The sequence below is a fragment of the Macaca thibetana genome, chromosome 20 (genome assembly GCF_024542745.1).
Source record: "Macaca thibetana thibetana isolate TM-01 chromosome 20, ASM2454274v1, whole genome shotgun sequence".
Classification (NCBI taxonomy): domain Eukaryota; kingdom Metazoa; phylum Chordata; class Mammalia; order Primates; family Cercopithecidae; genus Macaca; species Macaca thibetana.
In genome coordinates, this window is record NC_065597.1 from 40,764,000 (window position 1) to 40,777,899 (window position 13,900).

Consider the following 13,900-nt stretch of genomic DNA (forward strand, 5'->3'; position numbering starts at 1 on the left):
TGGCTCATCCCTTCACTCTGCCTGGAAGCTTTCTCCCTCATCCCTCCCATGGCTGCCCCCTTCTCACCCTCTCCATCTCAATCACTCCCCATTGAGGCTTTTGCTACCATCCCATCCAAAGTGTGTCCATGCTATTTTGCTCACTCAGTGCCCCTTTCTTGGTACTTCCTGACATGTAGCACAATTTGAGATTGTATTTTTCTTTGTAGATGATCTAATTAATGTCTGTCTCCCCGCTTATATCATGAGCTCTGAGAGGCTAGAAAAGGGTTTGTTTGTCCAGTACTTGAGGAAGCTTGGGAGACTGGGCACCCAGTGGAAATTCATCAAATTAGTTGGTGTGTGTGCATGATTGTGTGTGCACATGTGTGCATGTGTGTGTTTGTGTTATGGCTAAAGACTAAGATGGGTTAATGTACAACATAGATTTTAAAATTATCAAATTAATTAATTGTGCTCTTGTATACTTTAACTCTGAAAGTTAATTATTTGTCTGCTGAAGGCCTGCTGCCTTGGTCAGAGATGTGAGCACAGGGGAAGATACAGTAAATGGTGGCATCCCAGTTTGCAATGAAAAGCATAGAATTCAAGCACATTTATGAAATACAGACATCACTTAGCACAGATCTGGAACCAGGCATAACTCCTTCAGGTGACAATTGGTCTCAAGCATAGACCAGAATGGAGTTATAGAAATACAAGCCAGTAGCCTGTAATCCCAGCTCTTTGGGAGGCCAAGGCGGGCAGATGACTTGAGGTCAGGAGTTCGAGAACAGCCTGGCCAATATGGGAAACCCTATCTCTGATAAAAAAATACAAAAATTAGCCATGTGTGGTGACACATGCCTGTATTCCCCACTACTCGGGAGACTGAGGCAGGAGAATTGCTTGAACCTGGGAGGTCAAGGCTGCAGTGACCCGAGATTGCACCAGCTCATTCCAGCCTGGGCAACAGAGCAGCACTGTCTCAAAAACAAAACAAAAACAAACCAGTAATTTCTAGACAGATTTTTCTCCTGTAAACTGTCTGCCAGCAGCCATTTACCTGGCAAACTCTGGATCTAGAATTCTCCTTCTTGGGAATTCATGATTATACAACTCTGACGTTGGCTGGCTGACGTTGACTCTGAACCCTCCAAAAGGAAACTTTTCTAAGAAAATGAACAAACATCATGAAATATCAAGGAAGCAGGTCAAATTATTTAGGAAACAGAAGTGGCCTATACCAACATAGAGGAATCTATTTACATACAAACAATATATTAATTATAAAGCATTCTTTACTATTCTTTGAAGCAGGGGACTCCAAAGGATGTTCCGTCTATATAATGCGGTGGCCTTATTAGAGTTTTTGTGTTGAAAGGCAACACAACTGCCTCTCCAGTACATTAGAGTGAAAGAAAGGGAGGGAAGAAAGTGAAGGAAAGGATGGAAGAAAGAAGAAGACAGGGAAGAAGGAAGGAAGAAAGAGGGAAAGGAGGAGGGAAGGAGGGAAAAAGGGAGGGAAGGAAGGAAGGAAGGAAGGAAGGAAGGAAGGAAGGAAGGAAGGAAGGAAGGAAGGAAGGAAGGAAGGAAGGGAGGGAGGGAGGGAGGGAGGGAGGGAGGGAGGGAGGGAGGGAGGGAAGGAGGGAGGGAGGGAAGAAGGGGGAAGGAAGGAAGGCAAAGAGAGAGGGAGGGAGGGAAAGAAAGAAGGAGAGAAGGAGGGATGGAAGGAGAAAAGAAAGAAGGGAGAGAGGGAAGAAGGGGAGGACTTGCAGCTGCCATTTGCCCAGTGCTTAGTGTGCCAGGCATTTGTGCTAAATGTTGGACATACTTCATCTTTTAATCTGCCAGCTACCCTCTGAGATAAGTATTTATTATTATTTCCATTTTGCAGATTCACTGAGCTGAGGTTTGGAGCAGTAAAGCTACCTATTCAAAGTGGCAAGACCACATGTGCAGGGTATAAAATCCAAGTCATAGCTGAATGGACCAGCGCATTCCTCCTCCATCACAATCAGACCACATCACTTCCAGATCTTATCGCTCTGAATTTCCTTCACGCAGAGGATCCTTCCACAGAATAATGCAAGCACAGAAGGCTTAATCCTTCTCTGTGTGTGCATGTGTGCATGTGCTCATGTGTGCACTATGAAATCACTTTAAAATGTTATATAAACCATAATGAGGTACCTCATTTCCAAAGAGATCAGTTGGCAAACATTTTAAAAGTTTGACAAGTCAATCCTGGTGAGGTAGTGGAGCAGTGAGAACTTTCTTACCCCTCTGGTGCAGGTATAAACTGCTAAAAATCATTCAAGAATGCAACTTGCTGATGTCTAGAAAAGCTGAACCATGTGACTCCCATGACCCAGCATTTCCTCACCCACCTGTATAGACAGGAATTTTATACATTTGCATAAAGAGTCACATGGAAGAATATTCATTGCTATAGTGCATGAAATCTAACAAAATTAAACTTACTAGATTTGGAAAGATACCACGTATCGGTTAACAGGAAAATGGATAAATAAAGGGAGATCATCATGCTGTGACAGTTTGGCTGGAAGTTAAACCAAACTAGAACCCCGGAACTCCTGTCAACAACATGGAGAACTATCAAATCAATACTGAAAAAAAAATAGCTGGGCGTGGTGGCTCATGCTGGTAATCCCAGCACTTCAGGAGGCCGAGGTGGGCAGATCAAGAGGTCAGGAGTTCGAGACTAGCCTGGCCACCATGGTGAAACCCCGTCTCTACTAAAAATACAAAAATTAGCTGGGTGTGGTGGTGCACGCCTGTAATCCCAGCTACTCAGGAGGCTGAGGCAGGAGAACTGCTTGAACCTGGACCCGGGAGGTGGAGGTTGCAGTGACCCGAGATCACGCCATTACACTCCAGCCTGGGCAACAAGAGTGAAACCCTGTCTCAAAAAAAAAAAAAAGGAAAGAAAAAAGGCTGCCAGAGACAACCAACAGTGCGATCACATTGATTCTCTAAAGCCCATGGACACATACAAATGAAATAAAATTTAAAATCATATATGGGAAAATTTAGGACAGCAGTTACCACTGAGGGAGAGAAGGAAGAGAATTGTATGGTGAAAAGGCTTCCACTGTGTTTGCAATGTTTTCATTCCTAAGCTGAGCGATGGATATGTTAATGTTTATGAACTATTCTCTGTAAGTTTTTTTGTATGCCTGAAATACTGCAACATCATGCAATTTTAAAAGAGGGGGAGGAAGACTAAGTGTGTTGCTTTCTATAAGAAATGCTATATAGCAGGGGTATAGCAGGGCTGAGAAGCCGCCAGACTGTTTGCTAACCTAGATAAAGCTTCTAATTTCTCCTGGCCTGGTTGGAGGTGCCTTGCCCTTGGCGGGTGGTCCAGCCCGTGATACAGCTGCACACAGCAATGCCTGTAAGCAGCAAGCATGGTAAACCTCCCAGGATGCCACCTCCAGCCTGCTGCAACACAGAGCACGTTCCCTGGGAAGCCATGTTTCCTCCAGGTGAAGGATGGGATCACTCCATCTCTGTCACCTGCACAGAGAAGGAAGTGCTATAGAGAGACAGATTAGATCATCTATTATCAAGTAGGCATAAGACCGACCGAGGAGGCACCTGCCGCTCGCCAGATGTTCTATTCATTATCAGAGTCATGGGGAGGGTGGGCCTTGATTCTTCCTCTCTGTCCCCCCAGTCCAGACTCTCAAGGGAAGAATCAGACAGGAGACTGGATCATGGACCAGCTCCCTCAAAACTGGCCTGATGATGGGATGGGGTGGGGTGAGAGGTGCATCGCAGGCAGCACAGAGCACATCACTCCTGGGCTGTGAAAATACTCAAGAAGAGAATATAATATTTTGGAAGGTTCTTGTGTTCAGGCCAGTGGCAAAGCATGATGAATGTCTCCCCTGGGACACTTAAAAGCCCAGCCAATACTACCGTCGTTGTCATCATCATCATCGTCATCAAATGCTTACTCTGAGCCGGAAACCCTGCTAAGAGTTTCACCTTCATTTTCTTACGGACTCATGGCAAGGTCTGTACAAGGAAAGAATTATCCACATCCCCAGGTGACAGCAGAGGAAACAGGCAGGGAGAGGTAAGTAACCAACTGAGCTCCACCAAAGTGAACTGCCACAAACATACCGTCTCCTCTACCTCACCATTGACCTGTCAATGACCTCACCCAGGCATCCGCTCCACAGGTGGGGAGGTAGGCAGGGTCCCTGTGCTTCCTTATATCCCGGAAGCACTCTGGGCAGAAATGGCACACTCAGCACCTAGCATCCAGCACCCAGCACCCAATACAGCCATCTCTGACCAGCCAAGGCCCAGAGGTCTGGGCTTTAAGAGCATTAAAATTTCTAAAACGGGCACCTGGGAGCGTTACATGACTTTCCTCAAAACCCAAAAGGTTCTTCATGACTTTATGAATCTTCAGAGATGAGGATGAGCATGGCTGTTAGGTCTCCCACCAGGCGGCTAGCAAGACCTAACCCCGAGCCCCATCCCTGGTCATTAGGGATATTCTCATCACCTATCCACTCCTAATTGCTGGCTCTTGGAAACAAACAACACAGAGTGACTAACTCCACCAGCACCACCACCATATCACCACTACCACCCAAAGCCCGCCGCCTTCCAAATCTACGGGCACATCACCATCTGATCTGGAAACCTCTTCCTATAACTCTGATGTTCTGTTTCAATGAGTCTGAGCCCAGACCCAGACACTCTATAAAATACCCCGAGATTATTCTGATGGTCTTACAGATTTAGTACACATGGACTTAAGCTATAGAAAGTTCTAACGGTGAAATCAGAGAATTCCATCTTATAGTAGGAGCAGGAGGAGATGGAGATTTCAGCTTTTCTGGCAGAGAACACAAAACTTAACTCCCTACCCCACCTGGAAACATTGGTTAGCGATTAGGTCACACAGGGAGAAATTATTCTTTAGAGTTTCACAAGCCAAGGATCTACATCAGCTCCACTCTGGCCCTCAGACACCCTCCCTCCTTTTCCCTAAAATTATCCCATCTGCAGCCAGGCTCATTTTCAAAGTCATGTTCACTTGTCTTGACCACAGGATGCCCAGGCAGATTACATGTTCTAGGTCCAAGGGAGGTGTATTAGTTCAGGCTACCATAACAAATACCACAGATTGGGTGGCTTAAACCACAGAATTTCTTCCTCACAGTTCTGGAGGCTGGAAGTCCAAGATCAAGGTGTCGGGTCAGGAGTTCGAGACCAGCCTGGCCAACGTGGGGAGATCCCATCTCTACTAAAAATACAAAAATTTGCCGAGCTTGGTGGCAGGTGCTTATAATCCTAGCTACTCGGGAGGCTGGGGCAGGAGAATCGCTTGAATCTGGGAGCTGGAGGTTGCAGTGAGCCAAGATCAAGCCACTGCACTCCAGCCTGGGCGACAGAGTGAGACTCTGTTTCAAAAAAAAAAAAAGGTGTTGGCAAAGTTGGTTTCTTCTGAGGCCTCTCTCCTTGGCTTATAGCTGGTCATCTGCTCCCTGCGTCCCCACATGGTCTTTCCTTTGTGTGGGTCTGTGTCCTAATCTTCTCTTCCAAGGACACCAGTGAGATTGGATTAGAGCCCACCATTGTGTTATCTCAATAACTTCTTTAAAGGCCCTATCTACAAATACACTCACATTCTACAGTACTGGGGTTAGGGCTTCAAAATGTGCACTGAGGGGCACAATTCAGCCCGTAACAGGAAGGAAAACAGCTTTCAGAGAAATGCAGGGAGCTCGTATGCCATGGATGATTCTCGCACCCACTGGGATCTTCCACCTGGATTTACATCCCCTCTCATTCCTCTCTGCTCCCCACAAACTCTAACATTTTATATTAACCCATGATACTATATTTCATTTTTTTTTTCTTTTGAGATGGAGTCTCACTTTCTCGCCCAGGCTGGAGTGCAGTGGTGCGATCTCGGCTCACTGCAACCCCCTGAGTTCAAGCGATTCTCCTGCCCGAGCCTCCGGAGTAGCTGGGATTACAGGTGTCTGCCACTGTGCCTGGCTAATTTTTGTATTTTTAGTAGAGACGGGGTTTCACCATCTTGGCCAGGCTAGTCTTGAACTCCTCACCTTGTGATCCACCCACCTTGGCCTCCCAAAGTGCTAGGACTACAGACCTGAGCCACCACGCATGGCCTATATTTTCTCTTTACAGCAGGAATTATGGAAAATTTAAAGCATCATTTCAAGTGCAGGAGATGAGCCCTGGAAAATATTGTCATCATGCCCAACACTGGCATGCATTCTCTTCTCTCTGGTTGGGTTCCTCCGTGCTCATTAATTAGTTCACCGAATAGCAGCCATCAGTCACTGGCAGACTCTTCTCTAAAACTCTATTCGATTTTCTTGAATTATCACCTGAGACAGGGTAAACAGGAGACGCGTGAAATATTCTGGAATTCCAAATTGATAGAGAGGTGTCATGCCAGGCACTGGCACCCATCAAACCGAACGACTCCGAATTTACGAAGACAGGATGGAGGCTGGAGAGGACGAGAAGAGATAAGGACAGGGTAGAGCTGAGGGAGTCCCCAGGTTTGTAAGCCCAGCCCAGTTCATCACAACTGGAAAGACAACAGCAGCCTGGACCTCAGCCTCACTGAACCCCAGATCCCCAGATCAGCTCTGGGGAGAGGATGTTTGCAGGTGGTGTCCATTACCCTAGATAGAGAAAAAAGCCAAGAAGGCCCTTCTGACTGATAGTGTTGACCTGCCTTCAGCAAACAGTCTCCAAACATCAACAACATGGCATCAGGAGGTGGTTTTGGTAAACTGACTGCTTGAAAAAAAGAGTAATTATTTTATTTTATTTTTCAGCTTTTATTTTGGCTTCAAGGGTACATGTGCAGGTTTGTTACACGGGTATATTGCATGACACTGAGGTTTGAGGTATGAATGATTCTGCAACCCACATAGTGAACATAGTACCCAATAAGTAGTTTTTCAGCACACACCCACCTCTCCCTTTTCTAGTAGGCCCTGCTATCTGTTGTTGCCATCTTTATGTCCATGTGTACTCAATGTCTAGCTCTCACTTATAAGTGAGAACATTCAGTATTTGGTTTTCTGTTACTGCATTAATTTGCTTAGTATAATGGCCTCCAGCTGCATCCATGTTGCTGCAAAGAACATGATTTTTTTCATTTTTATGGCTAAATAGTATTCCATGGTGTATATACATATATCACATTTTCATTATCCAGTCCATTATTGATGGGCACTTAGGTTGATTCCATGTCTTTGCTATTGAAGAGTCATTATTTTAAAAAACATTTGCCAAATCCTTGTGGACATTGCCCAAAGTGTATTTTTCCCAGCACTCCTCCTGTCTTGGGCCAAAGCCTCTTCTTGACCAGAAGGCAGATAATGACTAGAGGTAGATCTTGACATTGAGATCCAGAAATGGTCCCATTGGCTTAACAGAATCTGTTCTTTGGGAAAAGGTTACTCCAGGTGAGGGAGTTTTGAGGATGCCTGGGCTTACTCCAGGTGCCAACATGCAGTCAGCCCTGTCCCCAGAGCTCTGTCTCCAGTCTCTGCCTATTCCCCCTATGCTTGTTCTGCTCTTCCAAGCCCTTGAACCCTGCCCGGCCTGGATATATTCCCCCACTCCCCACTGTCAATGACCTCTTGCCTTAAGAGTGTGTCTAAAATGTTAACACTATATGGATCAAAGAAATGCACACTGAGGCTTCTGGAAGCCAGATATGTATAAGCTCTTCAGAAGCAATTTGGAAATGGCTGAACTGAGACTGGCCCGCCCGCCACTTGCAGGAGCGGGAGGTCTCATTAGGCTGGACTTTCTCTCCCTTCCGGGAGCCTGCTGTTCAGAGACCAGCAGTCGATCACTCGGGGGCAGGGAAAGAGGGGGATGAAATCTACAGCTTTAGGAAAATGGAGCTGAAAACATTTAACTTTGAATCATAAACAGAAGCAAGAAATTAGAGAGAGGTCAGGGAACAGGAAATCAAGAGAGGAGAGGTCCATTCCCAGGAAATAAGATTTGGTTGGGCAATGACATTCAGCAGCCTTTTGTGGAGATACTGATCACTGGGGCAGGGCTGGCTGCTGCACCACTGTCAGAGGAGTCTGACCCAGAGGGGATATCCTGACTGCTGCCCTTCACTGAATTCTCTAATTGTGTCCAGAAGCTCAGCCCTAGGCATAGATATTTTATGTCTGAGAAAGGGACAAAGAGCTCAGTTGGAAGTGGGCATCCTCTTCCAACCCAAAAAGGAATGCATGGTGCAGGTTCTAGTGGGACTTTCAAAGACAGGGTATATTTCTAGCATTTCTCCAGATGCTAACCGATTTATACCTTTGGGCAATTGCATAAATTCCCTGGCAATACAAGTCTATAGCTGTTCTGAGGGCCCTGAGTCAAGTGTTTTGTAGGGGCTAGAAAGGCAGAGATGAATAAAACATGGCTCTAGAGCCACCCAGAGTAATGGGAGAGACAGATACATTGACCACAAAGCATAATATTAAGCAAGGCAGTTGGTGATGAATTGGTCTACATCAGTATGACATAAAAATAAGTTGGACAGAGTAGGCGCCGTAGCTCATGCTTGTAGTCCCAGAACTTTGGGAGGCCAAGGCAGGCAGATCACTGGAACCCAGGAGTTTGAGATTGGCCTGGGCAACATGGCAAAACCCCGTGTCTAGAAAAACACAAATTTGCCAGGCATGGTATATGTCTGTGGTCCCAGCTACTCAGGAGGCTGAGGTGGGAGAATCACTTTAGTCCAGGAGGCAGAGGTTGCAGTGAGCTGAGATCCCAACACTGCACTGCATCTTGGTGACAGAGTGAGACTCTGCTTCAAAAAAAAGAAAAGGAAGAGGAAGGAAGGAAGGAAGGAAGGAAGGAAGGAAGGAAGGAAGGAAGGAAGGAAGGAAAAGGGAAAAGGAAAGGGAAAGAGAAAGGTCAGAAAGACCCAGAATGCAACTCCAGACTTCCTCATCCCACTTGATGGTCCTTGAACAAGTTATATCGTTCCCTGGAAATTCCATTTCCCGGATCTAAGAAGTAGAGCCCTCATTTCTATGAAGATCCACAAGGCAAGGAGTGGGGCAGTGCGGCTCACAGGGAAAGAAAGGCCCAGGGCACTGTTCTGAAGCCGCCTGAGGGTATGCACCTTGGGTGGATTTCTAGAATCCCTATTGAGATTTGCACCATCTAAGTAAAATGAATCTGAAGAGGTCATCTGGAGATAAAACTATCCCTATGTTTGGCCCAAGGTCAGTGCTGAACAAATGGGAAAGTAAGCAAGAGAATGAATGGGGTAAATAGCAGAAGTGATTCAGGACTGACTCATCTCTCAGCAAAATCTCCAGTTGAACCCCTGAGAATAAAGGAGATTTTATTTATTTATTTATTTGTTTGTTTAACAAACATATGGCACTTAATTTGTGCCAGGCATTATTCTCAGTGCTTCACCTAAAAAAAACAGTTTAATATTCACTATAATCGAAGGAGGTATTAATATTATCTCCATTTTACAGATAAGAAACCTAAACAGAGAGGTTTAGTACCTTGGACAATGTCACACAGCTAAAAAGTAGCCAAGACAGTTTTTGAATACAGGCATTGTGGCTCTGGGAATCCACATTGCTTCTCTATTAAGGAGGCTAAAAGGTCATCTGAAGCCTCAAGGAGCCTGGTACCAGTCACACCCATCTACAGCAGTCAGCTCAGGTGGGAAGCTGCTAAGGTGGCGTTCAGAGCCCAGGTGTGGTCCTCAGCCTCTGCCTTGATTCAAGAAGCCCAGTTTAAGGGCCTCCCCATCCACCCCCCAGGATATTATCAGGTACCCCCAAGCCCAGAGGCCTCAATTCTTCTACCCAGATCTGTGAAGTGTCCTTGGGTCTGTGGTGGCACTGGCCACCCTGGGTCCTCCTAGAAAGGGTCCCTGTCATGCTCCTCCAGTGGCCAAGGTCTGTCCTTGTGCCAAATGCAGCTGATCCGTATTAGCTGCCTGCAATATTGAATGGAAAAGAATTTGGGGTCACATCTGGGCTCACCAGGAAAGACACGGTGGTCCATCAGTGATGTCCCCAAGGGCGTAGGAAACAGGTTTTCGGCCACTGACCTAGCATCTCACTCAACCCTATGGCTGATGCTCACAGCCCTCTGCCCAAGCTGGGCTGGGTGTTTTCTTCCTGTAACCTTCAGGCTGTTCTGCTACTACCTCAGTTAGGACTCTTCTGATTGCAAGTGTCAGAAATCCAGCTCTACCTGAACACGCAAAAAAGGAGAAATAACTTACTTAACTGAATTTTGCAGGGGCAGATTTCTCAACCTTTCCATCTCTCATGTATGCTTTCTTCTGGAACAACTTCATTCTCATGCAGATTCCCCTCTCAGGATGGCAAATATGGCAAAAATGGCTACCAGGACTGACAAGCTGGTCTTTCAGCTATAGTTTCAAGGGAAGCTCCAGAATTGAGTCTCATTGGCTTAAGTTAGATCACATGACCTCCCCTAAGCCAATCATTGTGGCCAGGGGATGTTCCAGTGGGCCAGGCCTGCGTCCCAGGTTGGCCCCTGTAATGAAATGGGGAGATGGGAATGGAGATTAATCTCACTTGCCATCTAGCAACCTATGGTGGAAAAGGGCTGGCTCTCTAAAGGAAACTTGGGATGCTTTTCTCAGCATTTTAAACACCTTAAAACCGCGTTTTAAGAAGGTTTTTCTGGGAAAAACGTTTACGGGATGGATTAGAGCATTGACTATGTACTATGCCAACGAGCTGGTCTTGGCTCCTGTTCCCTGGTTTGTGTTTATAGACTTCAGTCCTGGGAAGATGGATTCTTTCCTGACTGTCTTGATCATTCACATCAGAAGAGTTCTGTTCCTTGGGATTTTATTTTTTAATTATGGGAAATTTTCAGATATAATCAAAAGTGTTGAAAATAATCCGTGTCTGTTCCTCAGCTTCAACAATGATTAACTCAGGGCCAATTTTGTTTCATCTATAGCCCCGCCCATCCCCACCCCACCCTGGATTACTTTGAAGCTAATCCAGACATCATATGTCTTTAAGATGCTCAGATTGCAAGGTCCTACAAGAGCTAGAGATTCCATTCTCCCTGAGAAGAAAGGAATCTGGCCTGTTATTATACGTCACTTAGCAGAGGAGAGTCTTGCCTTTCCTCCTCCACAAACATGGCCCAACTCTCCTTACTTGATATTATACTTTGAATCTTTATGAGTGGAAAATTGCACTCTGTTTATTCTTGTCTGGAAGTGCTCAGCTGGAGTGATTGCAATGTTATCTCCCTGGGCATCCCCATTGTCCTCATCCTGCTGTTGTCCCCGACCCCATTTCAACCCACTTTGCCTGTAGCCTTGTTTTACGACCTGCTCCCTGCCTCCTGTTACCTGATTTCTAGGGTCCCTTTCCCCATTTTCCTAGCGGTCTAACATATACATGGCCCAGAGAACAACAATAGCCTGAAAAAACTCTATTTCCCATTTTATAATCCCAACACAGAGCGATCTGTCTCCCCTGCACCTTAACAGCCTACAAATGGCTGCAGATACACGCATCAAAGAGCCATTCGGCTGCTCACGTGAACAGACTTCCCTTGCGCTTCCAAACATTATGTTATCTCTGCCACAGCAATACTCCTTGAATAGCTAATAAATGCAAAAGAAAGTTTGGGAGGAAAAAAAAGTTACAGAAAAATTATTATTATTACTTAAAGAGCCACAGAAAGATAGCAAGGTTCTTCTAAAGTTACAACACCATCGTTAGCAGCTGCAGGGTACATGAAAGCCAGGGGCCGGGGGAGGGAAGATAGGGCATATTTCAAAGCTGACTGCTGCAGTAACAAAACGCGAAGGGGGTGTTGTGTGGAATACGCCAAGTGTTTGAAGTGGACAAGGTTTCTAGCATGTTGCCTTGATGCCTGTACATACTTAATAACAGATGTTTGGTCTCTCTAGGCAGATAATTGTCCTTCTGTAAGGTTGACTTGACCTGCCTGAACGGTCCAGCTTTGAGCGCTGCAGCAGTAACAAATGATCCTAGCTTCTCTCTTTTTTACTAGGGGAGATGCTCAGCCACGCTTCCTTTTAAGCACATAATTACTCGGCAGCAACTGAAGGCCATACATTCCCCTCTCCTAATGGCCATGGAGCCATTTGGTCATAATTTATGGGGACAGGGTTCAAAGTTTTAATAATATTTGGATAATATCATTGCCCACACGTCGGGGGCGTCGTGATGAATAGAAGGAGAGTGGGCTTATTTCGATTCCATGCATGACAGTGAGGACGTTAACGACTGGGTGCGCGGCGTGGCCTTTATGGAAACTGCCACCAGGCCATCAGCTCATGAATTATAGATCTGGGCATGAAGGATCACATAGGGACGTTGTTCATGAGGAACTGTCCTGTTAGTGCCCCTTCCTTATGCAGATAAATGAATTGCAGGGAATACCAAAACGGCGTAAATAAGCCCTTAGTGGATAACATATTAGAACATCCACATAAAAAACCCAGTGCTGGGGCCTGCTTGGGGATATTTATGTTTATACTCTCTGCTCAAGTGGCTCCCTGATTTTTTGGCTTCTTACTGCTCACCTCATAATTCCAACCTCCTAACGGCACCTCTGGGCATGTTTCTCGGATGCTCTGTGGTGCCTGTTGACATTTGTACACAAGTTTGCTCAGAGAAGTGCTTTTGGGTGGGCAGATGGGTAAAGACTCATTAAATTCAAAACAGACCTAGTTAGCATTGTCTTAGTGACATGGTGGGGTGTCCCTAAAACGGAGGCCAGACACTGGCAGGTGCTAGTGGAAAAAGAAGGGGCAACTATGTCCCCAAAAGTAGAAAGAAGGGAGACGTTCTCAGCCAGAAACCAGATAGAAAAGAGCCTTGGAGAATATCGAGTTCAACCACACTACTCCCAAAAAGCAGGTGGCAAAATTGAGGTTCAGAGGAGAGCAGGGACTCCCCCTAAATTATAAAACTTTGTTGCCAAGCCAAGATTCTTGACTCCCAAGTGTGGCCCCAGGCTGCCTTATCTGGCCTGAGTTTTCTCTCCCCAAAATGTAAACATTCAACACCAGCCCCAAATGATAGTGTTAAGACTAAAACAATGTTTGCCAACTTCCTCCTGTTAATCTAGACTGACTCACTCTGAACTTTGACAAGGTTCGCGTGCCGTGAGCAATCGTTGAACTTACACACTCGATATCCATTTAATCTGAAGGATTTATTTGGAAAGAACAGCAATTATAGCTGCACCTCAGAATAACTAGGAAACGGTGCATTTAAATCTCTTTAAATAGCTTGCAGGAGTTCTAAATAGCTCCCCCACGCCCAGGTTCTGATCTGGAGTTCTCATTTGCCTGGGCCTGTTTACAGAGCCCAGGAGTGGTTTGGAGCAGGTTTCAAACGTGGAGGTTTGTTTCTCTACTGGGAGGCGCTTTATGTAGGGGGTTTTCTGTTTTCTGACACATCTAGGGATGTGTTCTTTTTTTATCTTGCCAGGAGAAAGAAGGTAACCATGTTCTGCTGAATAAAGGCCAAGAACATTTACCCAGTTATAATTTTTTTAATAATCATACAAAAAATTAACTTTTGGGGATCACAGCTTTATGAAATTTAAGACATATATAGAACCATGTAACTACCATCACAATCAGGACACAGAACAATTCCATCACCTCCAAATCTCCCATTAAAAAGTAAAATCCCAGCCAGGGATGGGAGCTCATGCCTGTCATCCTAACATTTTGGGAGGCTGAGGTGGGAGGATTGCTTGAGCCCAGGAGTTCGAAACCAGTATGGGCAACAAAGCAAGACCCCCATGTCTACAAAAATGAAATATTTAGCCAGGCATGGTGGTGCACACCTGTAAT